This window comes from Oncorhynchus clarkii, chromosome 1, assembly GCF_045791955.1.
Source record: "Oncorhynchus clarkii lewisi isolate Uvic-CL-2024 chromosome 1, UVic_Ocla_1.0, whole genome shotgun sequence".
Taxonomy (NCBI): Eukaryota; Metazoa; Chordata; class Actinopteri; order Salmoniformes; family Salmonidae; genus Oncorhynchus; species Oncorhynchus clarkii.
The window spans coordinates 9,533,317-9,560,437 of record NC_092147.1 but is presented as its reverse complement, the minus strand read 5'-3'; the positions used below and the strand labels follow the sequence as shown (position 1 = coordinate 9,560,437).

Genomic DNA, 27,121 nt, shown 5'->3' with positions numbered 1-27,121 from the left:
CATCTCACCCTCAGGCTGAAGGACAAGTTTTAGGACATCCTTACCCATCTCACCCTCAGGCTGAAGGACAAGTTTTAGGACATCCTTCATCTGTCTGCTTCCTCTCTCTCCTTGCCTCTATATCTCTACCCCCCCCCCCCCCCCCCCCCCCCCCCCCCCCCCCCCCCGCCCCCTCATCATTCCTTCTCTCCCTCTCTTCCCTCTCTCCACACCGGTGGATGCGGTGCAGTAGTTGCAGCCCCAGGGGTGGCAGGGTATTAGTGAGCGATGTGTTCTTAAAGCCGTGCGTGAATGATTTGGAGTAACGGAGCGTGGCTGATGATCATTCCCGCTGTATTCCTCCGGGAAAGAAAAAGTGCATTATCATGCATTAGGGAGGGGCGCTTCACAACACATCCAGGCCTGGGACGTGTGTGTGTGTGTGTGTGTGTGTGTGTGTGTGTGTGTGTGTGTGTGTGTGTGTGTGTGACTTGTGCCTCTATATAAGACTGCATGTGATCCTATATAGCTGTTTGATGGAAGGTGTCAGGGAGACACTGGACGGGAAGGTGTCAGGGAGACACTGGACGGGAAGGTGTCAGGGAGACACTGGACGGGAAGGTGTCAGGGAGACACTGGACGGGAAGGTGTCAGGGAGACACTGGACGGGAAGGTGTCAGGGAGACACTGGACGGGAAGGTGTCAGGGAGACACTGGACGAGAAGGTGTCAGGGAGACACTGGACGAGAAGGTGTCAACACTGGACAGGACGGTGTCAGGGAGACACTGGACGAGAAGGTGTCAACACTGGACAGGACGGTGTCAGGGAGACACTGGACGGGAAGGTGTCAACACTGGACGGGAAGGTGTCAGGGTGACACTGGACGGGAAGGTGTCAACACTGGACAGGACGGTGTCAGGGAGACACTGGACGGGAAGGTGTCAACACTGGACGGGAAGGTGTCAGGGTGACACTGGACAGGAAGGTGTCAGGGAGACACTGGACGGGAAGGTGTCAACACTGGACGGGAAGGTGTCAGGGTGACACTGGACAGGAAGGTGTCAGGGAGACACTGGACAGGAAGGTGTCAGGGAGACACTGGACGGGAAGGTGTCAACACTGGACAGGAAGGTGTCAGGGAGACACTGGACAGGAAGGTGTCAGGGAGACACTGGACAAGAAGGTGTCAACACTGGACAGGACGGTGTCAGGGAGACACTGGACGGGAAGGTGTCAGGGAGACACTGGACGGGAAGGTGTCAACACTGGACGGGAAGGTGTCAGGGTGACACTGGACAGGAAGGTGTCAGGGAGACACTGGACAGGAAGGTGTCAGGGAGACACTGGACGGGAAGGTGTCAACACTGGACAGGAAGGTGTCAGGGAGACACTGGACAGGAAGGTGTCAGGGAGACACTGGACAAGAAGGTGTCAACACTGGACAGGACGGTGTCAGGGAGACACTGGACGGGAAGGTGTCAACACTGGACGGGAAGGTGTCAGGGAGACACTGGACGGGAAGGTGTCAACACTGGACGGGAAGGTGTCAACACTGGACGGGAAGGTGTCAGGGAGACACTGGACGGGAAGGTGATAATGGGTAGCTTTGGGACAGGCAGGTGATAATGGGTAGCTTTGGGACAGGCAGGTAATAATGGGTAGCTTTTAGACAGGAAGGGAGGAGTGCTAAGGATAGATATGAATAGGGATAGGTATGAATAGTGATAGGTATGAATAGTGATAGGTATGAATAGTGATAGGTATGGACAGGGATAGGTATGAATAGTGACAGGTATGGATGGGGATAGGTATGGATGGGGATAGGTATGAATAGTGATAGGTATGAATAGTGATAGGTATGGACAGGGATAGGTATGAATAATGATAGGTATGAATAGTGATAGGTATGGACAGGGATAGGTATGGACAGGGAAAGGTATGAATAGTGACAGGTATGGATGGGGATAGGTATGGATGGGGATAGGTATGAATAGTGATAGATATGAATAGGGATAGGTATGAATAGTGATAGGTATGAATAGTGATAGGTATGAATAGTGATAGGTATGGACAGGGAAAGGTATGAATAGGGATAGGTAGGTATAGGTATGTATAGGGATAGGTATGAATAGGAATAGGTATGAATAGTGATAGATATGAATAGGGATAGGTATGAATAGTGATAGGTATGAATAGTGATAGGTATGAATAGTGATAGGTATGGACAGGGATAGGTATGAATAGGGACAGATATGAATAGGGATAGGTAGGTATAGGTATGTATAGGGATAGGTATGAATAGGGATAGGTAGGGATAGGTATGATTATGGATAGGTATGAATATGAATGGGTATGAATAGGGATAGGTATGAATAGGAATAGGTAGGGATAGGTATGATTATGGATAGGTATGAATATGAATGGGTATGAATATGAATGGGTATGAATAGGGATAGGTATGAATAGGGATAGGTATGAATAGGAATAGGTATGAATAGGAATAGGTATGAATAGGGATATCTTATGAAAATGAATAGGTATGAATAGGGATAGATATGAATAGGGAAAGGTATGAATAGGGATAGGTATGACTAGGGATAGATAGGGAAAGGGATAGGTATGAATAGAGAAAGGTATGAATAGGTATGAATAGGGAAAGGTAGGGATAGGTATGAATTGTTATGAATAGGAATGTGTATGAATAGGTATGAATAGGAATAGGTATGAATGGAGGAGTATTGACCTCCAGACCCCAACCACCCACCTGCCTACTGCACACTGGCTGTCCCAAATAGCACCATAACTCAATTTAGCACTACTGTTATCCAGAGCCCTCATAGGGGAGTAGTGCACTACTGTTATCCAGAGCCCTCATAGGGGAGTAGTGTACTACTGTTATCCAGAGCCCTCATAGGGGAGTAGTGCACTATATAGGGAATAGGGTGCTATTTGGGACACAGCCTTTTGCTGTTACCTATTAGGATTTCCCTTGGAGTGTCCAGAGAGTCAGAGAGTCAGAGAGCCAGAGAGCCAGAGAGCCAGAGAGCCAGAGAGTCAGAGAGCCAGAGAGCCAGAGAGCCAGAGAGCCATGGAGCCATGGAGCCAGAGAGCCATGGAGCCATGGAGCCAGAGAGTCAGAGAGCCATGGAGCCATACAGAAACAGGGTTAAATTATGCTTCAAGCACAATCTTCTCTTTTCCTCAACCTCAAGTTCTTGTCTATTGGCCATTGGCTGAACATGTGAGCAGTACCCTGCCCCTGTTAACAGAGGCCGTCCTCAGGTACAGGGGACAGAAGTGTGTGTCTGTATGCACGTTTGTATGTGTGTGTGTGTCAGTGCATCCATGCATGGTTGCGTGTGTGTGTGTGTGTGTGTGTGTGTGTGTGTGTGTGTGTGTGTGTGTGTGTGTGTGTGTGTGTGTCAGGGTTTCCGTTAGGAACATTTTACATAGGACAAGTGACCGGGAACATTTCAATTTATGGGACAAGTTGAGACATTTTACCGGTCATCCATATGCATTGGGTACGTATCCCATTAGGCCATCCACCCAAGTACCATCAACAAACCAAGGCTATTGACCAAATTACACACTTTTTTACTCATTTACAAAAACACTATTTCTTGTGTTTCAATCTCTAGTATATATTAAACTTTATAGCCTGTTTTATTGTTTAAAAAAAAACTTTACTAAAATAGACCGAGGGTGATTGACCGTCATCTTGAACTTCTTCCATTTTCTAATAATTGCGCAAACAATTGTTGCCTTCTCACCAAGCTGCTTGCCTACTGTCCTGTAGCCCATCCCAGCCTTGTGCAGGTCTACAGTTTCATCCCTGATGTCCTTACACAGCTCCCTGATCTTGGCCATTGTGGAGAGGTTGGAGTCTATTTGATTGAGTGTGTGGACAGGTGTCTTTTATATAGGTAACGAGTTCAAACAGGTGCAGTTAATATAGGTAATGAGTAGAGAACAGGAGGGATTCTTAAAGAAAAACTAACAGGTCTGTGAGAGCCGGAATTCTTACTGGTTGGTAGGTGATCAAATACTTATGTCATGCAATAAAATCCAAATTAATTATTTAAAAATCATACAATGTGATTTTCTGGATTTTTTTTGAGATTCCGTCTCTCACAGTTGAAGTGTACCTATGATAAAAATTACAGACCTCTACATGCTTTGTAAGTAGGAAAACCTGCAAAATCGGCAGTGTATCAAATACTTGTTCTCCCCACTATATATATATATATATATATATACAGCCTGTGTATAGGAAAATAAGCTTAGTCCTAGCCCCAGAGAGCTGGCAGCATGCTACGACACCCACATTAATTTCTTTATCCTTGTCAGATGGCTACTGCATCTGCTATACAGATATAGGAGGCGGCTAATTTTTACATTTTAATTAGAATATATATTTTTTTTTATGTTACATCGACGGGGTTGTAGTAGAGCGGGTCTGGAGCTTTAAGTTCCTCTGTGTCCACATCACTAAGGATCTACCGTGATTCACACACACCAACACAGTCGTGAAGACGGCACAACAACGCCTCTTCTTGAAACGATTTGGCATGGGCTCTGAGATCCTCAAAAGGTTCTACAGCTGCACCATGACTGGTTGCATCACCGCTTGGTATGGCAACTGCTTGGTGTCCGACCCCATCAAACTTCGACTGCTAGCCAGACCTAATCGCCCAACATCAGTGGTCAAGGCTCCTCTCTCGCTTTCTCTCCCTCTCTTCAGCAGCAGTGTAGCTGGCCAAATTGTCCAGGGCTGCAATTTATTTATTTATTTATCATTTATTTTTGTCGGCCAAAAGCCGGCAATTACCGGGCAATGGAAAGCCTGGTGTGTGTGTGTGTATATACAGTATGTGTGTTTATGTATGACGCATCTCTCCATTCTCTTGGCTTGGCTGGCTCCTTGGCTTCACTCCCACTCTGTCCTGCCTCGTGGCTCATGGGTAATTGTGTCGTGCTGGGTGGGGCAGAGGTCACCACGCCCCAACAACAGACTGAATCAGGAGCCTAATTGGCCAGTTAAAGAGTAAAAAGTAAAAATGAACCCCTCGATTGGGCTGGACAGATTTAAAAATGAGAGTTTACCATTGACCTCTCAGGAGAGGAGAGGAGAGGTTAGTGGAGTGGGGGAGTGAAGGAGGCATAGAGAGAGAGAGAGAGAGAGTGAAAATATTATATATTTTGTAACAATATTAATAGTTCCACAGCGAATAAGAGAAATTTGTCTTCTGCTCTCTTCATCTCTCACACACACTGCAGTGCCCCTGAATGGAGAGCATGTTGTGGGGTTGAGGGCCTTGCTCAAGTGCCCAACGGTTAGGGATTGTTGTTAGGATATGAACCCAGCAGCCCTCCAGTTGCCAGATCAATTTCCACCTTTTTTTGCATGCAGTCCGGCATTCCAACAGGCAACCTTTCAGCTACAAGTACAACTCCTTAGCTGCTGGCCTACGTCCCGCCCCAATCTAGGATCTGAACTTGTGTAGTTGTTATGCAATGTTATGTCGTTAATTGTTTTAAAAGCTTATTGTTTCAGCGACACTTCATCTAATTTCACTGTCATGCTCATTAACACCTCTGAATCAAATGTGATGGTTAGCATTTCGTAAGTCTAGAGAGGTAGAGAAAAGAGGAGGGAGAGAGGTAGAGAAAGGAGGAGGGAGAAGAAGGAGGAGGGAGAAGAAGGAGGAGGGAGAGAAAGGAGGAGGGAGAGAAAGGAGGGAGAGAGGTAGAGAAAGGAGGAGGGAGAGAGGAAGAGAAACTCAATGATAATAGGAGAGAAAGAAAAAAGAGAGAGAGAGGGGTGCTTCTCAATGGAGGCAGCCCCAGTAGATCAGCCCCAGTCGATCAGCCCCAGTAGATCAGCCCCAGTAGATCAGCCCCAGTAGATCAGCCCCAGTAGATCAGCCCCAGCAGATCAGCCCCAGTAGATCAGCCCCAGTAGATCAGCCCCAGCAGATCAGCCCCAGCAGATCAGCCCCAGCAGATCAGCCCCAGTAGATCAGCCCCAGTAGATCAGCCCCAGCAGATCAGCCCCAGTAGATCTCATTGATTAAGGCAGCAGTGATCCAGGATTAACACCCAGCCAGCTGAGTCTGACCTCTGTACTATCTGCAGCCTTCATAAACAAGCTTCTTTCTGTCTTTCTGTCTGTCTGTCTGTCTGTCCTCTCTCTCTGTCTGTCTGTCTGTCCTCTCTCTCTCTGTCTGTCTGTCCTCTCTCTCTCTGTCTGTCTGTCTCTCCTCTGTCTGTCTGCCTGTCTGCCTGTCTGCCTGTCTGTCTGTCTGTCTGTCTGTCTGTCTGTCTGTCTGTCTGTCTGTCTGTCTGTCTGTCTGTCTCTCCTCTCTCTCTCTGTCTGTCTGTCTCTCCTCTGTCTGCCTGTCTGCCTGTCTGCCTGTCTGCCTGTCTGTCTGTCTGTCTGTCTGTCTCTCTGTCTCTCTGTCTCTCCTCTCTCTCTCTCTCTCTCTGTCTGTCTGTCTCTCCTCTGTCTGTCTGCCTGTCTGTCTGTCTGTCTGTCTGTCTGTCCTCTCTCTCTCTGTCTGTCTGTCTCTCCTCTGTCTGTCTGCATGTCTGTCTGTCTCTCTTTCTCAGCTGCTCCTCTGCTGAATAATACATTTGTTTCGCACTGATAAGATCTAGAGTAATCTTCCATGGGGCTTCTCTGCGTGAGGCCATATTTGCACATGCCACTTGCACATTCCACTATCAGCCAAGAGTGTTATCCAAATGGAAAATTGTATTTCCCTATGTTTACGTCCCATTTGAGTTGTTGCAGAGCTATATTATTGGATTGGACTTTCTTGTTGTTTTGCATTAGGAGTAGTAATGATGGGATGAATGTGGTTATTTAGCTTGGTCACAATATACCAATATATCTATCTATTCAATATGCCTATCTATACGTTTAAAGTTGGAATCCTTGGAAGGCAGGTAGCCTAGATGTTAGAGCGTTAAGCCGAATCCCGAATCCCCGAGCTGACAAGGTAAAAATCTGTCATTCTGCCCCCTGAACAAGGCAGTTACGAACTGCTCCTAGGCCGTCATTGTAAATAATAATTTGTTCATAACTGACTTGCCTAGTTAAATAAAATAAAAAGTGAAACTGACATGTCTATTTGGGATACTACAACATACCTTACCTCCATTTCGTCCACAAAACAAAAACAATAATAGTGGCGCTGTTTCCCCTAATGAGGATTCCATCTTTAATGTTTTGTTGATTTATGAGGTTATTAGTGGCGTTTGAAGGTTGTTTGAAAATATCCCTCTGTCCATATCTCACCTCCTCTCTGTCTCACCCAGCCCTTCCTCCCTCTCATCCAGCCCATCCTCTCCCTTCCTCCCTCTCACCCAGCCCATCTTCTTCCTCTCCTTCTCTGAGTGCCTGGGCTAAATTTGTACTCCAGCCCCGACTCCCTCCAGTTCCCACTCTCTCCACAGCCCCCCTCGGAAAGTGCTGCCTGGGGGAAATTCTCTGAGATGGGGAGTTTATGGCCTCCCAATCCTTTGATCCTGGGAACCTGGAGAGCCGTAATCAGCTGTGATTGGTGGATAGAAGAGGGGAGAGGGGGGGTGGAGCAGGGGAGGGATAAGTGGCTGAAACTTTGAGTCTTCGGGGCACTAGCACGGCTTCCGAACCTTCGCCATCAATTTTGTGTAATGCTTGCTGAAGTAGGGCGACCTTACCTCGGCCTGTCTGTTGAGTAGGGGAAATGGGTAGGGAGAGGGGGAGTTAGTGGGAGGGAGGGAGAGAGAGTGGGAGAGTGTGAGGGAGAGTTGGTGGGAGGGAGGGAGAGTGGGAGGGATATCCAAGGCCTGATGTCATCTGCATTTGGCCTAATGAGCAGGAACCTGGACTTCATCAAAGAAATCGGAATTACAGACATTGTCATCCTACAAGAAACATGGTATAAAGGAGACGGACCCACTGGTTTCACTCTAGGTTACAGAGAGCTGGTAGTCCCATCCACCAAACTACCAGGTGTGAAACAGGGAAGGGACTCAGGGGTTTGCTAATTTGGTATAGAGCAGACCTAACCCACTCCATTAAATTAATTAAAGCGGGAATATTTTACATTTGGCTAGAAATTCAAAAGGAAATTATCTTAACAGAGAAAAATGTCCTCCTGTGTGCTAACTATATGCCCCCAATAGAATCCCCATACTTGAAGACAGCTTCTCCATCCTGGAGGGGGAAATATATTATTTCCAGGCCCAGGGACATGTCCTAGTCTGTGGCGACCTAAATGCCAGAACCGGACAAGAACCTGACACCCTCAGCACACAGGGGGACAAACACCTGCCTGGAGGTGACAGCATCCCCTCCCCCTGATGCCCCCCTAGACACAACTGTGACAACATAACCAACAAAAACAGGTCACAACTCCTGAAGCTCTGTCGCACACTGGGTATGTACATAGTCAATGGTAGGCTTCGAGGAGACTCCCACGGTAGGTACACCTATAGCTCATCTCTTGGCAGTAGTACTGTAGTATACTTTATCACTGACCTCAAACCCAGAGTCTCTCAGAGCGTTCACAGTCAGCCCACTGACACCACTATCAGACCACAGCAAAATCACAGTTTACTTGAACAGAACAGTACTCAATCATGAGGCATCAAAACCAAAGGAACTGAGTAATATTAAGAAATGCTAGGCAACAACAAATTCAATCCCTTTTAGACAGCTACCTGGACAAAACGTTCCACTGTAATAGTGAAGGTGTAAACTTGGCAGTAGAACATCTTAACAATATATTTGACCTCTCAACTTCCCTATCAAATCAAAAAATTCAAACAAATAACCGAAGAAAATGAACAACAATAACAAATGGTTTGATGAAGAATGCAAAAATCTAAGAAAGAAATTGAGAAACCTGTCCAATCAAAAACATAGAGAGCCAGAAACCTCAAGTCTACTCCTTCACTATGGTGAATCACTAAAACAATACAGAAATACACTATGGAAAAATAAGCATCAGAAATCAGCTCAATTTAATTGAAGAATCCATAGAATCCAAGAATCCAAATTTGACCCCAATAACTACTGTGGGATATGTATCAACAGCAACCTTGGGCAAATCCTCTGCATTATCATTAACAGCAGACTCGTACATTTCTTCAGTGAAAACAATGTACTGAGCAAATGTAAAATTAGCTTTTTACCAAATTATTGTATGACAGACCACATATTCACCCTGCACACCCTAACTGACAAACAAACAAACCAAAACAAAGGCAAAGTCTTCTCATGCAATGTTGATTTCAAAAAAGCAATCGAATCAATTTGGCATGAGGGTCTGCTATACAAATTGATAGAATGTGGTGTTGGGCGTAAAACATACAATATTATAAAACCCATGTACACAAACAACAAGTGTGCATATAAAATAGGCAAAAAACACACATTTCTTCCCACAGGGCCGTGGGGTGAAACAGGGATGCAGCTTAAGCCACCCTTTTCAACATATATATCAACGAATTGGCGAGGGCACTAGAACAATCTGCAGCACCCGGCCTCACCCTACTAGAATCTGAAGTCAAATATCTACTGTTTGCTGATGATCTGGTGCTTCTGTCACCAACCAAGGAGGGCCTACAGCAGCATTTAGATCTTCTGCACAGATTATGTCAGACCTGGGCCATGACAGTAAATCCCAGTAAGACCAAAATAATAGTGTTCCAAAACCACAAATACAAATTCCATCTAGACACCGTTTCCCTAGAGCACACAACAAATTATACATACCTTGGCTTAAACATCAGTGCCACAGGTAACAAAGCTGTGAATTATCTGAGAGACAAGGCAAGAAGGGCCTTCTATGCCATCAAAAGGAACATAACATTTTATATACCAATTATTATCTGGCTAAAAACAATTGAATGAGTTATAGAATCTATTGCCCTTTATGGTTGTGAGGTCTGGGGTCCGCTCAACAACCAAAGAATTCACAAAACAAAACAAATACCAAATTGAGACTCTGCATGCAGACTCTGCAAAAATATCCTATGTGTACAATGTAAAACACCAAATAATGCATGCAGAGCAGAATTGGGCCGATACCCGCTAATTATCAAAATCCAGAAAATATCAGTTAAATTCTACAACCATCTAAAAGGAAGCAATTCCCAAACCTTTCATAACAAAGCCATCACCTACAGAGAGATGAACCTGGAGAAGAGGTCCTGGGGCTCTGTTCACAAACACAAACAGAGCCCACACAACCCCAGGACAGCAACACAATTAGAACCAACGAAATCTTGAGAAAACAAAAGATAATTACTTGACACATTGGAAAGAGCAAACTGGAATGCTATTTGGCCTTAAACAGAGAGTACACAGGGGCAGAATACCTGACTACTGTGACTGACCCAAACTTAAGGAAATCTTAGACTATTGTACAGACTCAGTGAGAATAGCCGCTGTAGGCAGACCTGGCTCTCAAGAGAAGACAGGCTGTGTGAACACAGCCCACAAAATGAGTTGGAAAATGAGCTGCAATTCATAACCTACTGCCAAATGTTTAACCATATTAGAGACACATATTTCCCTCAGATTACACAGATCCACAAGGAATTTGAAAACAAACCCGATTTTGATAAACTCCCATATCTGCTGGGTGAAATACCACAGTGTGCCATCACAGCAGAAATATTTGTGACCTGTTGCCACATGAAAAGGGCAACCTGTGAAGAACAAACACCATTGTAAATACAACCGTATTTGTTTATTTATTTTCTCTTTTGTATTTTAACCATTTGCACATTGCTACAACACTGTCATACATAATATGACATTTGTAATGTCTTTATTCTTTTGTTACTTCTGCGAATGTAATGTTTACTGTTAATTGTTATTGTTCATTTCACTTTTGTTTATTATCTACTTCGCTTGCTTTGGTAATGTTAACATATGTTTCCCATGCCAATGAAGCCCCTTGGAGGGAGAGTGGGAGGGAGGGAGAGGGAGGGAGAGTGGGAGAGGGAGGGAGGGAGAGTGGGAGAGGGAGGGAGGGAGAGTGGGAGAGGGAGGGAGAGTGGGAGGGAGGGAGGGAGGGAGGTTTGGCCAGACTCAGTGGACCTGATTGGTTTATTACTCTGTGGAAAGTTTGGCTAAATGGATCCTGTGTCGGCTGTAACTCGCCTTTCCGAGCTAAATTGAAAGATCAGTGTCTCCGGGACTGTTTTACAGGGGAATAAGTGCTCAATTGTTTGATTGCCCCTGTGATTCTCTGAATTGAGATCAGACATGCTGCTTTCTCTCCTCTTGTTCAGCTCTTTCTTTAACCCTTGTAAACCTGAGTATCTCCTTTATTCAACCACTGGAGGTGACCAAGCAGATAGATAAACTAAACCAGCTCTAATACACAAAGGAAAGCAGCAGATAAGGATGGTTCCTGTGGAAACGGGGCTAAATGACGACTTCTCCGAGGGCCCAGCTCATTAATAAAGAGGAGCTGGGGGAGGTGGCCTGGGTCACCGTCCTTATGAATAAACATGAAGCCACTACCCAGGTGACTGAAGTTATTCAATACAGAGGCCACGCCAAATGGCAGATCTGATAGGCCTTTGGTTCCCAAGCGGGTGATGGTTCTCTACACGTGATATGTGGGGGAGGAACAGATTTCGATATCTCCATGATAATCTCAGTATGTCACCCTCATTTTACCCCGCTCTGAGAATTCACATAAAGGCTTAAATAACAATTGAATTACAATACACGCCACAGCTACTGCTTAGTACTGCCTGCTCTGCCATTAAGTATACTACAGTGGCTTGCGAAAGTATTCACCCCCTTGGCATTTTTCCTATTTTGTTGCCTTACAACCTGGAATTAAAATAGTTTTTTGGGGGTTGTATCATTTGATTGACACAACATGCCTACCACTTTGAAGATTCAAAACAAACAAACAAACAAGAAATAAGACCAAAAAAAAACTGAAAACTTGAGCATCCGTAACTGAATGGGTTCCGCTGGTGTACAGCAATCTTTATGTCATACCACAGATTCTCAATTGGATTGAGGTCTGGGCATTGACTAGGCCATTCCAAGACATTCAAATGTTTCCCCTTTAACCACTCGAGTGTTGCTTTAGCAGTATGCTTAGAGTCATTGTCCTGCTGGAAGGTGAACCTCCGTCCCAGACTCTAATCTCTTGAAGACTGAAACAGGTTTCCCTCAAGAATTCCCCTGTATTTAGCTCCATCCATCATTCCTTCAATTCTGACCAGTTTCCCAGTCCCTGCAGATGAAAATATACCCACAGCATGATACTGCCACCAACATGCTTCACTGTGGGGATGTTGTTCTCGGGGTGATGTGAGGTGTTGGGTTTGCTCCAGACATAGCATTTTTCTTGATGGCCAAAAAGTTAAATTTTTGTCTCATCTGACCAGAGTACCTTCTTCCATATGTTTGGGGAGTCTCCCACATGCCTTTTGGTGAACACCAAACATGTTTGCTTATTTTTTTCTTTAAGCAATTACTTTTTTCTGGCCACTCTTCCGTATAGCCCAGCTCTGTCAACCAAAGTGGTCTTATGGACAGATAAACCAAACTCCGCTGTGGAGCTTTGCAGCTCCTTCAGGGTTATCTTTGTTCTCTTTGTTGCCTCTCTGATTAATGCCCTCCTTGCCTGGTTCGTGAGTTTTGGTGGGCGGCCTGCTCTTGGCAGGTTTGTTGTGGTGCCATATTCTTTATATTTTTTAACAATGGATTTAATGGGATGTTCAAAGTTTCAGATATTTTTTATAACCCAACCCTGATCTGTACTTCTCCACAACTTTGTCCCTGACCTGTTTGGAGAGCTCCTTGGTCTTCATGGTGCCACTTGCTTGGTAGTGCTCCTTGCTTAGTGGTGTTGCAGACTCTGGGGCCTTTCAGAACAGATGTATACAGTGCCTTGCGAAAGTATTCGGCCCCCTTGAACTTTGCGACCTTTTGCCACATTTCAGGCTTCAAACATAAAGATATAAAACTGTATTTTTTTGTGAAGAATCAACAACAAGTGGGACACAATCATGAAGTGGAACGACATTTATTGGATATTTCAAACTTTTTTAACAAATCAAAAACTGAAAAATTGGGCGTGCAAAATTATTCAGCCCCTTTACTTTCAGTGCAGCAAACTCTCTCCAGAAGTTCAGTGAGGATCTCTGAATGATCCAATGTTGACCTAAATGACTAATGATGATAAATACAATCCACCTGTGTGTAATCAAGTCTCCGTATAAATGCACCTGCACTGTGATAGTCTCAGAGGTCCGTCAAAAGCGCAGAGAGCATCATGAAGAACAAGGAACACACCAGGCAGGTCCGAGATACTGTTGTGAAGAAGTTTAAAGCCGGATTTGGATACAAAAAGATTTCCCAAGCTTTAAACATCCCAAGGAGCACTGTTCAAGCGATAATATTGAAATGGAAGGAGTATCAGACCACTGCAAATCTACCAAGACCTGGCCGTCCCTCTAAACTTTCAGCTCATACAAGGAGAAGACTGATCAGAGATGCAGCCAAGAGGCCCATGATCACTCTGGATGAACTGCAGAGATCTACAGCTGAGGTGGGAGACTCTGTCTATAGGACAACAATCAGTCGTATATTGCACTAATCTGGCCTTTATGGAAGAGTGGCAAGAAGAAAGCCATTTCTTAAAGATATCCATAAAAAGTGTTGTTTAAAGTTTGCCACAAGCCACCTGGGAGACACACCAAACATGTGGAAGAAGGTGCTCTGGTCAGATGAAACCAAAATTGAACTTTTTGGCAACAATGCAAAACGTTATGTTTGGCGTAAAAGCAACACAGCTGAACACACCATCCCCACTGTCAAACATGGTGGTGGCAGCATCATGGTTTGGGCCTGCTTTTCTTCAGCAGGGACAGGGAAGATGGTTAAAATTGATGAGAAGATGGATGGAGCCAAATACAGGACCATTCTGGAAGAAAACCTGATGGAGTCTGCAAAAGACCTGAGACTGGGACGGAGATTTGTCTTCCAACAAGACAATGATCCAAAACATAAAGCAAAATCTACAATGGAATGGTTCAAAAATAAACATATCCAGGTGTTAGAATGGCCAAGTCAAAGTCCAGACCTGAATCCAATCGAGAATCTGTGGAAAGAACTGAAAACTGCTGTTCACAAATGCTCGAGCTGTTTTGCAAGGAGGAATGGGAAAAAATGTCAGTCTCTCGATGTGCAAAACTGATAGAGACATACCCCAAGCGACTTACAGCTGTAATCGCAGCAAAAGGTGGCGCTACAAAGTATTAACTTAAGGGGGCTAAATAATTTTGCACTTCCAATTTTTCAGTTTTTGATTTGTTAAAAAAGTTTGAAATATCCAATAAATGTCGTTCCACTTCATGATTGTGTCCCACTTGTTGATTCTTCACAAAAAAATACAGTTTTATATCTTTATGTTTGAAGCCTGAAATGTGGCAAAAGGTCGCAAAGTTCAAGGGGGCCGAATACTTTCGCAAGGCACTGTATATACTGAGATCATTTGACAGATCATGTGACACTTAGATTGCACACAGGTGGACTTTATTTAACTAATTATGTGACTTCTGAAGGTAATTGGTTGCACCAGACCTTATTTAGGGGCTTCATAGCAAAGGGGGTGAATACAAATGAGCACCACTTTGCTGTTTAATTATTTTGGGGATTTTTTTTAAACAAGTTAGATTTTTCCTTTAATTTCACTTCACCAATTTGGACTATTTTGTGTATGTCCATTACATGAAATCCAAATAAAAATCAATTTAAATTACAGGTTCTAATGCAACAAAATAAGAAAAATGCCAAGAGGGGTGAATACTTTTACAAGGCACTGAATATATGTCCTTCAACACTCTCTGGAAGAAACATGGAGCGAAAGACAGACAGAAAGACAAAAAAGAGAAATAGAGCGAGCATCATAAAGAGAGGTAGAGCGCGCATCATAAAGAGAGGTAGTGCGCGCATCATAAAGAGAGGTAGAGCGCGCATCATAAAGAGAGGTAGAGCGCGCATCATAAAGAGAGGTAGAGCGCGCATCATAAAGAGAGGTAGAGCGCGCATCATAAAGAGAGGTAGAGCGCGCATCATAAAGAGAGGTAGAGCGCGCATCATAAAGAGAGGCAGAGCGAGCATCATAAAGAGAGGCAGAGCGAGCATCATAAAGAGAGGCAGAGCGAGCATCATAAAGAGAGGCAGAGCGAGCATCATAAAGAGAGGCAGAGCGAGCATCATAAAGAGAGGCAGAGCGAGCATCATAAAGAGAGGTAGAGCGCGCATCATAAAGAGAGGTAGAGCGCGCATCATAAAGAGAGGCAGAGCGAGCATCATAAAGAGAGGCAGAGCGAGCATCATAAAGAGAGGTAGAGCGCGCATCATAAAGAGAGGTAGTGCGCGCATCATAAAGAGAGGCAGAGCGCGCATCATAAAGAGAGGCAGAGCGAGCATCATAAAGAGAGGTAGAGCGCGCATCATAAAGAGAGGTAGTGCGCGCATCATAAAGAGAGGCAGAGCGCACATCATAAAGAGAAATAGAGCGAGCATCATAAAGAGAGGCAGAGCGCGCATCATAAAGAGAAATAGAGCGAGCATCATAAAGAGAGGCAGAGCGCACATCATAAAGAGAAATAGAGCGAGCATCATAAAGAGAGGTAGTGCGCGCATCATAAAGAGAGGTAGTACGCGCATCATAAAGAGAGGTAGTGCGCGCATCATGAAGAGAGGCAGAGCGCGCATCGTAAAGAGAGGTAGAGCGAGCATCGTAAAGAGAGGCATAACGAGCATCGTAAAGAGAGGTAGAGCAAGCATCGTAAAGAGCGTCAGAGCAAGCATCGTAAAGAGAGGCAAAACGAGCATCGTAAAGAGAGGCAGAACGAGCATTGTAAAGAGAGGCAAAACGAGCATCGTAAAGAGAGGCAGAACGAGCATCGTAAAGAGAGGTAGAGCGCGCATCATAAAGAGAGGTAGAGCGAGCATCGTAAAGAGAGCCAGAACGAGCATCGTAAAGAGAGGCAGAACGAGCATCGTAAAGAGAGGCAGAACGAGCATCGTAAAGAGAGGCAGAGTGAGCATTGTAAAGAGAGGCAGAGCGAGCATCGTACAGAGAGTTATAGCGAGCATCATAAAGAGAGGTAGAGCGAGCATCATAGAGGCAGAATGAGCATCGTAAAGAGAGGCAGAGCGAGCATCCTAAAGAGAGGCAGAGCGAGCATCGTAAAGCGAGGCAGAGCGAGCATCGTAAAGAGAGGCAGAGCGAGCATCGTAAAGAGAGGTAGAGCGAGCATCATAAAGAGAGGCAGAGCGAGCATCGTAAAGAGAGGCAGAACGAGCATTGTAAAGAGAGGTAGAGATGGCCTCATAAAGAGATGCAGAGCGAGCATCGTAAAGAGAGGCAGAACGAGCATTGTAAAGAGATGCAGAGCGAGCATCGTAAAGAGAGTAAAGGAGAAAGGAATGGACATGGTCTCCGGCAGGCTTTTCCTATATTACAGTGCTTCGGCTCTAGAGCACTTCCCCAGCCTGACTGGATTCAGGAGGAGCAGCAGTTAATGTTTAAAGAATCCTCAGCTCTAGCCCTGCCCTTCGTCTCTTCCTTCTGGAACCCGCTCGCTCCACCAGGCACTGCAGTTGGCACTGGACCATGCAAAATGAACATCTGTTCCCTGAGCTCGCTGTTTGCCTTTTTTCCCCCACTCCCTCTACTCCCTGTCCATCAACTTCTCACTGAGATGCTTGTTAACGCTAACCGACGCTCATCAGCATCAGGAGATGATCGGACGGAAAGGAAACAGACACTCCTTTTCTTTCAGAGCCACAGGATGCTAAATTAGCACTGTGTGCTTGGTGGTACTAAGACTCAATGTTGACTTCTGTTGAGTTTTTGGTGGATTCTGAACTCTGTTCTGACCTGAACGGGCGTCATGCTGGGTCATTTAAGGAGTTGAAGGGGGATGGTTTGTTTATATGACAGTGTCCTATTTTTGTTTTTAAATGTACTTCCTTGTTGTTCCTGGCATGTGCACTGTTGATCGAGTGAAAGTTAAACCACTGTCGCCAATTCTTCAGTCGAAGACCGGTATTCCCAGAAAATTCTGTTGAAATTGTAGCCTGGCTTCTTCCCTTTTAACCCTATCAGTTCTGAGACCCCAGCAAAAATCTGCTTTCTTTTATCTGACTTTTATGTGTCTGTCTGTCCAGCCCTTATATTTAACCTCATAATGACTTTTTTACCATGTCTGATCAGCCCTTATATTTAACCTCATAATGACTTTTTTACCATGTCTGATCAGCCCTTATATTTAACCTCATAATGACTTGTTTACCATGTCTGTCCAGCCCTTATATTTAACCTCATAATGACTTTTTTACCATGTCTGATCAGCCCTTATATTTAACCTCATAATGACTTTTTTACCATGTCTGATCAGCCCTTATATTTAACCTCATAATGACTTTTTTACCATGTCTGATCAGTCCTTATATTTAACCTCATAATGACTTTTTTACCATGTCTGATCAGCCCTTATATTTAATCTCATAATGACTTTTTTACCATGTCTGATCAGTCCTTATATTTAGCCTCATAATGAAGTGCTTTACCATGTTCTTTTCAGGACAACCAGGGCTACAAGTAGAACACAAAACAATTTGACATAAACAAATGTCAATGCAACAATAAGGTCTGCCACAGCAAAAACAAAGCAAAATGTATATGACGCTGTAAGTACATAAATGATTTACTCAGTGGGAAATTAATATCCAACTACTCAGTGACGACTGTGTGGAGTTTGTGACAGCAACTATGTGAGCTTATCACAGTATTATAGACACAATGTCCATGGATTACCTGTGATCTTCTGTGTAGATGAACCCCTTACCTTCTAGCGACTCTTGTCTAGTTTGTGAGCGACATACATGTCACATTTGTTCGTGAGAGTCTCAGCTTTTCATAGAGAGCTAATAGTTTGTAACTCAAACCATTCGGACTCCACAGGTGATCTTTATAGATGACCCGGACCAGGGCTCCTTCAGGATCCGCCTTTGTCTCACAAACACCGCTCTAGCTCAGCCTCTAGTAATCATACAGGCTAATGTTGGATACAATTGAAATATGTGAATCCAATGGTACAACCCAGAAGTCTGTAGCTTAAACACACAATGTTTAATACGGGTTAGAAGTCCAAATTGTGCTGGTATCACGGTGGAACTCATTGGGTTAAAAGGGTCATCCACATGAATATTCCCCTCCTGTGTCCTGTCACTCTCACAAAGGCAATGTCCTCTCTTTCCCTCTGGCCCATTGTCATTCCAAGCACATCCTCTCACGCTTGTCGTGTTTTTAAGCTATTTATTTATTCAACCGTCTCCGATCGTCCTCCCTAGCGAGGGTCCACCCCCCTATGACCCCCCCCTATTGCCTGCTTGTTGCCTCCACGGCTCTTAGCAGCAATAAGCAATTACCAAACCATCAGCCATTTGTCCTTTCCCCATTTATCGCAAAACATGTTTTCGTAATTGTTGCTCCCCTCGCAAAAGGTGCCTCCCACCCTGTTATTAGAGACTTAATTGCGCCAAGCTAATGGCCCTAGAGGACAATGTGGACAATGCCCCCCCCCCCCCCCCCCCCCCCCCCAATCGCTCACAATTATCTCCTTCATTTTTAAACCATTCAGATGTTTGCGCTGTGTTAGCTTGGGTTGATCAGGGATCCAGGCTACTGCAAGGCGGTGGTTCCATTTCCTTTTGCTTTCTTTGTCGAGGTTCAGTGGGGAGCTCAGAGCCGTAAGCTCAAATCATTGTTGTTTTGGCTCTGGCTGCAAAATGGGCTTAAAGAAGGCTCTCTGGAAAGGCCTCTCTGTTTCAGGTGAATAAAGTCTTCTCACGCAGCGTCGCTGTCCATGTGCTTCCGCCTCAACTTTGCATAGTTGCACAGAGAATAAATAGGCAGTATTTGGAATTTATTTTGTGTGTTTCATACCATTTTAAGCATTTCTTGTTGACTGGAGGGGTGTCAACATTTGAACAGAAATTATACCCCTTGAAACACAGATATAAGTAATAAGGCCAATTTTGCATTAAGTACTTCTGTGTATTTGGCCTGCTAATCGAAGGGAAGTTGTTTAATTGGCAGCATTGCGGTGTTTACGGAAAATGAAAGCCCCAGGCCGTGAGGTGCCTCCTGCCGAATGTGACCTGACTGTTCGACATCATCTCTCAAATGATAGGCACTTCCTCTAATGGCCCGGCCTCATCTCCTGTCTCCCCTGGAGTTTGCCTGTCTACCCCGGGCCACTCAGGAGCCCGAGCGAGTTGGCGCGCTGGGGGAAAACTTCACTAGCTGAAATATATGAACAGTAGAGTAGAGGTTTTTTTTTTTTTTTTCTCCTGGCAGGCATGAGATGGTTTGGCGCTGTCCAGAGAAATTACTTCTCTCTTGTCTGTTGCCGTGTCTATGGCGGTAGACCGGTGGAGACACTGTTCTGTACTGCATGTGTGGTAGCTCCAGTTGTCCACCAACAAGCACTTAAATAAGAAGGGAAAGAGGTGGCGTGTGTTAGCCTGCGTTGAACTCAGCTGTGAAATTCTGAAGCTGAGGAACGAAGGTCTGACCAGCTGCTGTGAGAACCCCCTGGGGAACACTACCCCTGGCCCATAGAGCCTTTGACATGAAGGCTGTAGGCTGTCAGTGCTGCTAAAGTTCGATTGAATGGAGGTTGGTGGGAGAAAAGGAGTGGGGTTGTGGAAAAGTGATGAGAGGTCAAAGTAGGGAAATGTGGAGACCTTTGGCACTTTAGGATCACCCTGTTCTCCTGGAGTCTCACACAATAGAAGTGTTTACTGAAAGCCTGTACTCCTCAGGAAATTACACAAGGCCACATTTAGGCTTCAGCCAGAGACGTGCTGCCCAAGAGGCTATAACTGTGGTTGTTATAGAGAGTGGCTCTCAAAAACACTGCTGCTACTGGCTGCTTTTACAGTGCTGGGAACACACCGCTGCTGGCTGCCGTTACAGTGCTGTGAACACACCGCTACTGGCTGCCGTTACAATGCTGGGAACACACCGCTGCTGGCTGCCGTTACAGTGCTGGGAACACACCGCTGCTGGCTGCCGTTACAGTGCTGGAAACACACCGCTACTGGCTGCCGTTACAATGCTGGGAACACACCGCTGCTGGCTGCCGTTACAGTGCTGGGAACACACCGCTGCTGGCTGCCGTTACAGTGCTGGGAACACACCGCTGCTGGCTGCCGTTACAGTGCTGGGAACACACTGCTGCTGGCTGCTGTTACAGTGATGGGAACAGTCCGTTGCTGACTGCCGTCACAGTGCTGGGAACACGCCGCTTCTTGCTGCCGATTCAGTGCTGGGAACACACCACTGCTGTTACAGTGCTGGGAACACGCCGCCACTGGCTGCCGTTACAGTGCTGGGAAAAAAACACCACTGCTGGCTGCTGTTACAGTGCTGGGAACACGCCGCCACTGGCTGCCGTTACAGTGATGGGAAAAAAACACCACTGCTGGCTGCTGTTACAGTGCTGGGAACACGCCGCTGGTGGCTGCCGTTACAGTGATGGGAAAAAAACACCACTGCTGGCTGCTGTTACAGTGCTGGGAACACGCCGCTGGTGGCTGCCGTTACAGTGATGGGAAAAAAACACCACTGCTGGCTGCTGTTACAGTGCTGGGAACACGCCGCTGCTGGCTGCTGTTACAGTGCTGGGAACACACCGCTGCTGGCTGCTGTTACAGTGATGGGAACACACTGCTGCTGGCGGATGTTACAGTGCTTGGAACACACCGCTTCTTGCTGCCGATTCAGTGTTAGGAACACACCACTGCTGGCTGCTGTTACAGTGATGGGAACACACCACTGCTGGCTGCTGTTACAGTATTGGGAACACACTGCTGCTGGCGGATGTTACAGTACTGGGAACATACTGCTGCAGGCTGCCGTTACAGTGCTGGGAACACGCTGGCTGGCGGATGTTACAGTACTGGGAACACATTGCTGCTGGCTGACATTACAGTGCTGGGAACACATTGTTACAGTGCGATGAACACACTGCCTGTTGCAAAACATTACACGTGTGGCCTAACAAAGGTGTAGGCTGGGTTTACAGGGATCATTCTGTGTTTAACACTCAGAGCACCGCTTCATATGCCAGAGGAAAGTCATTTTTCCAGTGAGGGAACAATTTTATTGACTAGCCCAATAGTTGTAATGCTCCTGAGGCCACAGACAGTGGATCAGAATGGATGCGTGAACCGCTCTCCTCAAACAGATACACTGTGGCAACCCTGCAGTCGATATGTTAAAAAGAACTGACCCACAAACTCGTTCAATTGCAATATGGTGCGGTTTTGAACTTTTTTTTCTCCATTTTGAGATTTGGATGTAAATTCCGCCCTTGGTCCTGCAATAAGCATGAAGAATACCAATAGGTACCAATAACCTCTCGTATAGCACACCGACTGTGAAAGTGCAGTGAGCGGGGAGGGAGAGGTTGAGCCCATTATCTACCTGAGATTGGAGTCCGAAGGAGAGCAAAACGAAGGCGAAGAGTCCGTGATTAGTTTTCCTACCCCACTACTTCTGCCACCACCTATCTTTCCCCCACATACCCTCTTCAGCCTCACACAAGCCCACCCCCTCTCTCTCTCTCGCTCACTTTCTCTCTGTCTGTCTCTCTTTCTTTCTCTTTCTTTCTGTCTCTCTGTCTCTCTCTCTTTCTCACACACACCGGCCGGCCTGCCTGCCTGACGATTATGTGACTTCAGCTGCCTGGACTGGGAGGGCAGCAAATTAAATTGACCATCTCCAGAGTCCAAACAGCTGGGGATGCAGATTAGTTAAATGTCTATTTATTTTAAGGCTATGGTAATGCTGAGGCTTCTCTTCTATTCCTCGCTCCCTCCCTCACTCTCTCTTTCTGTCTCTGCAGCCCCAGCACTCACCCCCCTCCCTCACTCTCTCTTTCTGCCTCCTCAGCCCCAGCACTCATCCCCCTCCCTCACTCTCTCTTTCTGTCTCTGCAGCCCCAGTACTCATCCCCCTCCCTCACTCTCTCTTTCTGTCTCCTCAGCCCCATCAATCATCCACCTCCCTCCCTCACTCTCTCTTTCTGTCTCCTCAGCCCCAGCACTCACCCCCCTCCCTCTCTCTTTCTGTCTCTGCAGCCCCAGCACTCATCCCCCTCCCTCACTCTCTCTTTCTGCCTCTGCAGCCCCAGCACTCATCCCCCTCCCTCACTCTCTCTTTCCGTCTCCGCAGCCCCAGCACTCACCCCCCTCCCTCCCCCACTCTCTCTTTCTGTCTCCGCAGCCCTAGCACTCACCCCCCTCCCTCCCCCACTATCTCTTTCTGTCTCCGCAGCCCCAGCACTCACCCCCCTCCCTCCCTCACTCTCTCTTTCTGTCTCCGCAGCCCCAGCACTCACCCCCCTCCCTCACTCTCTGTAATATAAATACACAGCCTTTTCTAAAGCCCCGTCGCTGGCTGTGGCAAGTGGTAATCCGTTAACCTGGTTATTCCACAGATGAAATTAGATCATTTTGGAAAGTGAACATATCAATGTAAGTAGTAAGTGCACAGAATGGAGGTTCACCAATGGCATTTGCTGCAGTCCCAGGCCGTTATGGGGGAAACTGTTGTTTTTGGTATGGTAATGAATGGTTCAGTCAAAAGAGCTTTGATGCCAGCCTATCAGAAAGGGTGAAATCATTGCACGGACCCAAAATGTCTTTCCCTCTTTCCAATAGCTGCTCTATCAAGTTGTACTTTACACCCGATTCACAGGTCCAGGTCAGGAAAAGGGTGAAACTGGGATTCAGTTAGAAACGGGATTCCTTTGTGTGTAAAAACTCAGAGGAGATGACCAGCTCAAGTAGGTCGTAGCTCTCAGAAACGAGGAAGGGGACATGACAGCACCCATGACACGAGTCCACAGACGCGGGTGCTAAGCTAACCGATCAGATTAAAGGCTTTGCATCTGTTGCTTGCGTAATGACATTAAACAATGCATCACAATTAAAGATAATCACAGATAATGAGCGCCACCAGCATAATTTGCTCCGTCAGCAGCAGAGCCAAAGACTAGAGAAACAAAGAGGAAAAAGTCTGCTACTGGAGAAGGAGGGTAACCATTGGATATCTGGGTCCTCAGCCAGCGGTTGGATGGCGTAGATAACGGATGTAATCCAACTTTGTGATCATCATCATGACACCATTTTCAGACGCTCATCATCCTCTGAGGATGGCCAATGTCAGACCGAGCTGCCCAGATGCCAATTTGTCGGGCAAGAGTGCCAACACGTAATTGCGTGACGCTGCCAATTTCAAGCATGGAAAATGTTTTCTGAAAGCGACAGGAAACAAAAGCCCTCGATAAATATGGGGGCGACATCCTGGTTTGCATGCTGGGTAATGTATGCTTTCAATGTCACCCCTCCCCTGCGAAAGCCAATGTAATTGCTGAGTAATCTGAGATATTTTGATTCTATGGTTTGTTTGAATCCCTCCAATGAAGGATGTTTGTGGAGAGTTGGTGTATTAGCTGTAGCCTTAAAACATGTACAGGCATGCATGGCAGGACAGAGGAGCCGACTCAGGCGGGGGTGTAATTGCTGTCTGTGTAAAAATCCAGTCGCAGCATGAATGACAAATGCTCTGCAACGTGATGATGAGCGGCGCGCGTTCGGAGGCCCTTCTGGCAAATGAAACAATGGCTTTTCGACTGACCGATCGGGTCGCAGCATGGCTGATTCGATTTGCGCCGAAGATTTGTCATTGCGGAGAGCACCAGTGTGCATCGTACACACATATAATCACTGGCAGTCCTAGGACACCCTCAGGGTACAATCAGCCCTCGTCATTGGCTTCTCTCCCTCTCACCTTCTCTCCTTCTCTCACTCTTTCCCGCTCTCTTTTCTTCCCCTTTTCTCAGGCTGGCTAACCCTGAACTAACGGTATTTTCTTTGAAACAGTGTTTTATTTATTCTTGCACGGCAGGTTTTATCGACAGTGCTCCCTAAGCTGCAGGGGAGATTGTATCAGACACTATTCCTGGGGATGCTAATAGAAGGGGGATTTTTAGTCTGCTGTCTCCGATCAGGAGCAGCGGGTAATGATAGCATAATTGCACCGTGATTCATCCACCCCTGCACTTCTTGTTCCCCCGACTGCCCATTCGTTCCTTTGCCCATTCTCCGCAACTAAAAGCTCCTCTATGCATCTCTTCACTGATCCCTCCATCACTTGCTCGATTTGAATTCAACTCAAATTAAATTGCTTGTTGTATTGTTCTTGCGGCTTCATTTACTACTGGGTGGGGAACAGCCTGTCCTGCCTCTTGTGGGGGGAAAAAGCAGGTGTGTCCTGCCTCTTGTGGGGGGAAAAAGCAGGTGTGTCCTGCCTCTTGTGGGGGGGGGGAGCAGGTGTGTCCTGCCTCTTGTGGGGGGGAAAAGCAGGTGTGTCCTGCCTCTTGTGGGGGGGGGGGGAAGCAGGTGTGTCCTGCCTCTTGTGGGGGGGGGGGGGGGGGGAGCAGGTGTGTCCTGCCTCTTGTGGGGGGAAAAATCAGGTGTGTCCTGACTCTTGTGGGGGGGAAAAGCAAGTGTGTCCTGCCTCTTGTGGGGGGGAAAGGCAGGTGTGTCCTGCCTCTTGTGGGGGGAAAAAGCAGGTGTGTCCTGCCTCTTGTGGGGGGGGGAAGCAGGTGTGTCCTGCCTCTTGTGGGGGGGAAAAGCAGGTGTGTCCTGCCTCTTGTGGGGGGAAAAAGCAAGTGTGTCCTGCCTCTTGTGGGGGGAAAAAGCAGGTGTGTCCTGCCTCTTGTGGGGGGGGGGGAAGCAGGTGTGTCCTGCCTCTTGTGGGGGGGAAAAGCAGGTGTGTCCTGCCTCTTGTGGGGGGAAAAAGCAGGCGTGTCCTGCCTCTTGTGGGGGGGAAAGCAGGTGTGTACTGCCGATGTAACAGGAGGAGGACCACAACACTTAACGCGTCTAACACACAGCACATTGATGTCACAGATGCAAAAGTAGAGAGAGAGAGAGAGTAAGGGAGACTCACACAGTTCTGTACCATCAAGTGTGGGATGAGATACAGGCTCGCTGCAGCTTTCTACCCTCAGGGGAACCGCAGTACAAAGAGATCATACATCAGCATCCGTTAGTAATCGATGGAGAGGATTCTGCAAATGTATAGTCCTCTCTGCTAGTATCAGCCCTCATGCTTGGAAGCCTATGAGTGGGCCTTACTTTAGAGGCTTGTCTCTCATTCTTTCTCTCTCGCTGTCTGCTCTCTCTTCTTCACTCTCTTTTCTTCACCTTGTTCTATCTCTCTCTCTCTCTCTCTCTCTCTCTCTCTCATTCTCCCTGGGCAGCTGCTTATCCCTGCTTGTGCCACTCTTCCCCATGACTCATGACCCAAACTAAACTGACTGGCCTTATTTCCTCATTCGAGTGGTCTCCAGGCACCGACATGCCCACCGTGATGTCTGGCGCATGTGAAGTCATTGTCCATACCCTGAAGATGAGAGATTACTTCTGCGGCCCCATCTTTCCCTCACAGCTGGATCAGTGGCCAGAGGGGTCAGGGGATAGGCCCAGATTTTCAATCCCCAACCGTGAGTCACAACTTGGCTCTTCTGAGTAGCGGTCAAGCGTGAGGAAAGCTCCAGAACCCTTGTTAGAAGACTCGCAACAGACAGTGGGAGAGTCCCCATGCTAATAACATGGGGCACTGCTAGTTAAGAAGCGCTAACTAGCCCCTTGTTGCTCGATAGCGCTTAATTCGTTCAGCTTGCATGATCAAGTACAGTAATTGCTAAGTTGCCGCAGTGTACAATGACTGAATGGATAATTAGCCTACAAGTGTTGTATGTTACCTTCCCTGATCGAAAGTGTGCTGTGGCTCGTGTTAAGATTGTTTCTTTATGGAAAGACCAGTGGTGATAGACAGAGCACTCCTTTGGGCACTCCTCTAATCATAGCCGTGTGGTTTGGGGTATGGTCTGGGTGCGGTGGAGTGTGGGGTAGGGTGGAGGTGTGGTCTGGTGGGGTGTGGGGTTGAGTGATGGGTGGGGTGTGGTGTGGTGGGGTTGGGTGTAGTGGGGTGGGTTTAGATGTGGTGGGGTGGAGTCAGGTTGGGTGTGGTGGGATGGGATGGGGTTGAGTGTGGTGGAGTGGGGTGTGGTTGGGTGGGGTCTGGGGTTGAGTGATGGGTGGGGTGTGGTGGGGTTGGGTGTAGTGTGGTGGAGTGGAGTGGAGTGGGGTTGGGTGTGATGGGATGGGGTTGGGTGTGGTGGGGTTGGGTGTGGTGTGTGGTGGGGTAGGGTTGGGTGTGGTGGAGTGGGATGGGGTTGGGTGTGGTGGAGTGGGGTTGGTGGGATGGGGTTGGGTGTGGTTGGGTGTGTTGGGGTGGAGTGGGGTTGGGTGTGATGGGGTTGAGTGTGGTGGGATGGGGTTGAGTGGGGTGCGCGATGAGACAAGGACATCCCTACCGGCCAAGCCCTCCCTAACCCGGACGACGCTAGGCCAATTGTGCGTCGCCCCACAGACCTCCCGGTCGCGGCCGGTTACCCAGAGTCTCTGATGGCACAGCTGGCGCTGCAGTACAGCGCCCTTAACCACTGCGCCACCCAGGAGGCCCTGTTTTTGATGTTTTTGAGTACTCACTCACAGGTACTTGAGATTCAGGCGTATTCTGATTGGTCGGCTTTGTTTGTGTGGGCTGCTGCGTGTCTACTCCGATTGGTTTAGCCCGGTAAACCCGTTCAGAACAAGGAAGTCGGAAGCAGGTGTCTCTGGTTTGCTTTTCCCCTCCTTGGGTTCCAACGTCTCCTGCTTGAGGTCGGGACTTCTCAGGACTCAGAGGACTGCTGTTTTCTGGCCTCATCAAGATGATCCTCATCTGCTTTATTGGTTTATCCAAGTTGTCTCTGCGCCAAGCGTAATCTCAGGCTCTAGAGGTGTAGCTGTCTGCTGTTATCTAAACCCGATTCAGATTAGGATATCTGGTTGGAACTAATTGAGTGTGAATGGCTACTGTAAATAACAGGTTACAGTTAGGACACACAATCATGATATTCAAGGAAGAGAGGATTTCATTTTGACATATCTCTCATGCAATT

At 46.9% G+C, this 27,121-nt stretch overlaps 1 protein-coding gene across 5 annotated transcripts in view; it reads left to right on the top strand.

The window, feature by feature from the left end:
- LOC139420041 (protein tyrosine phosphatase receptor type Sa) overlaps positions 1-27,121 on the top strand; it is a 367,333-nt gene that overhangs the window by 195,173 nt on the left and 145,039 nt on the right. The gene's annotated exons all lie outside the window — the stretch shown is intronic.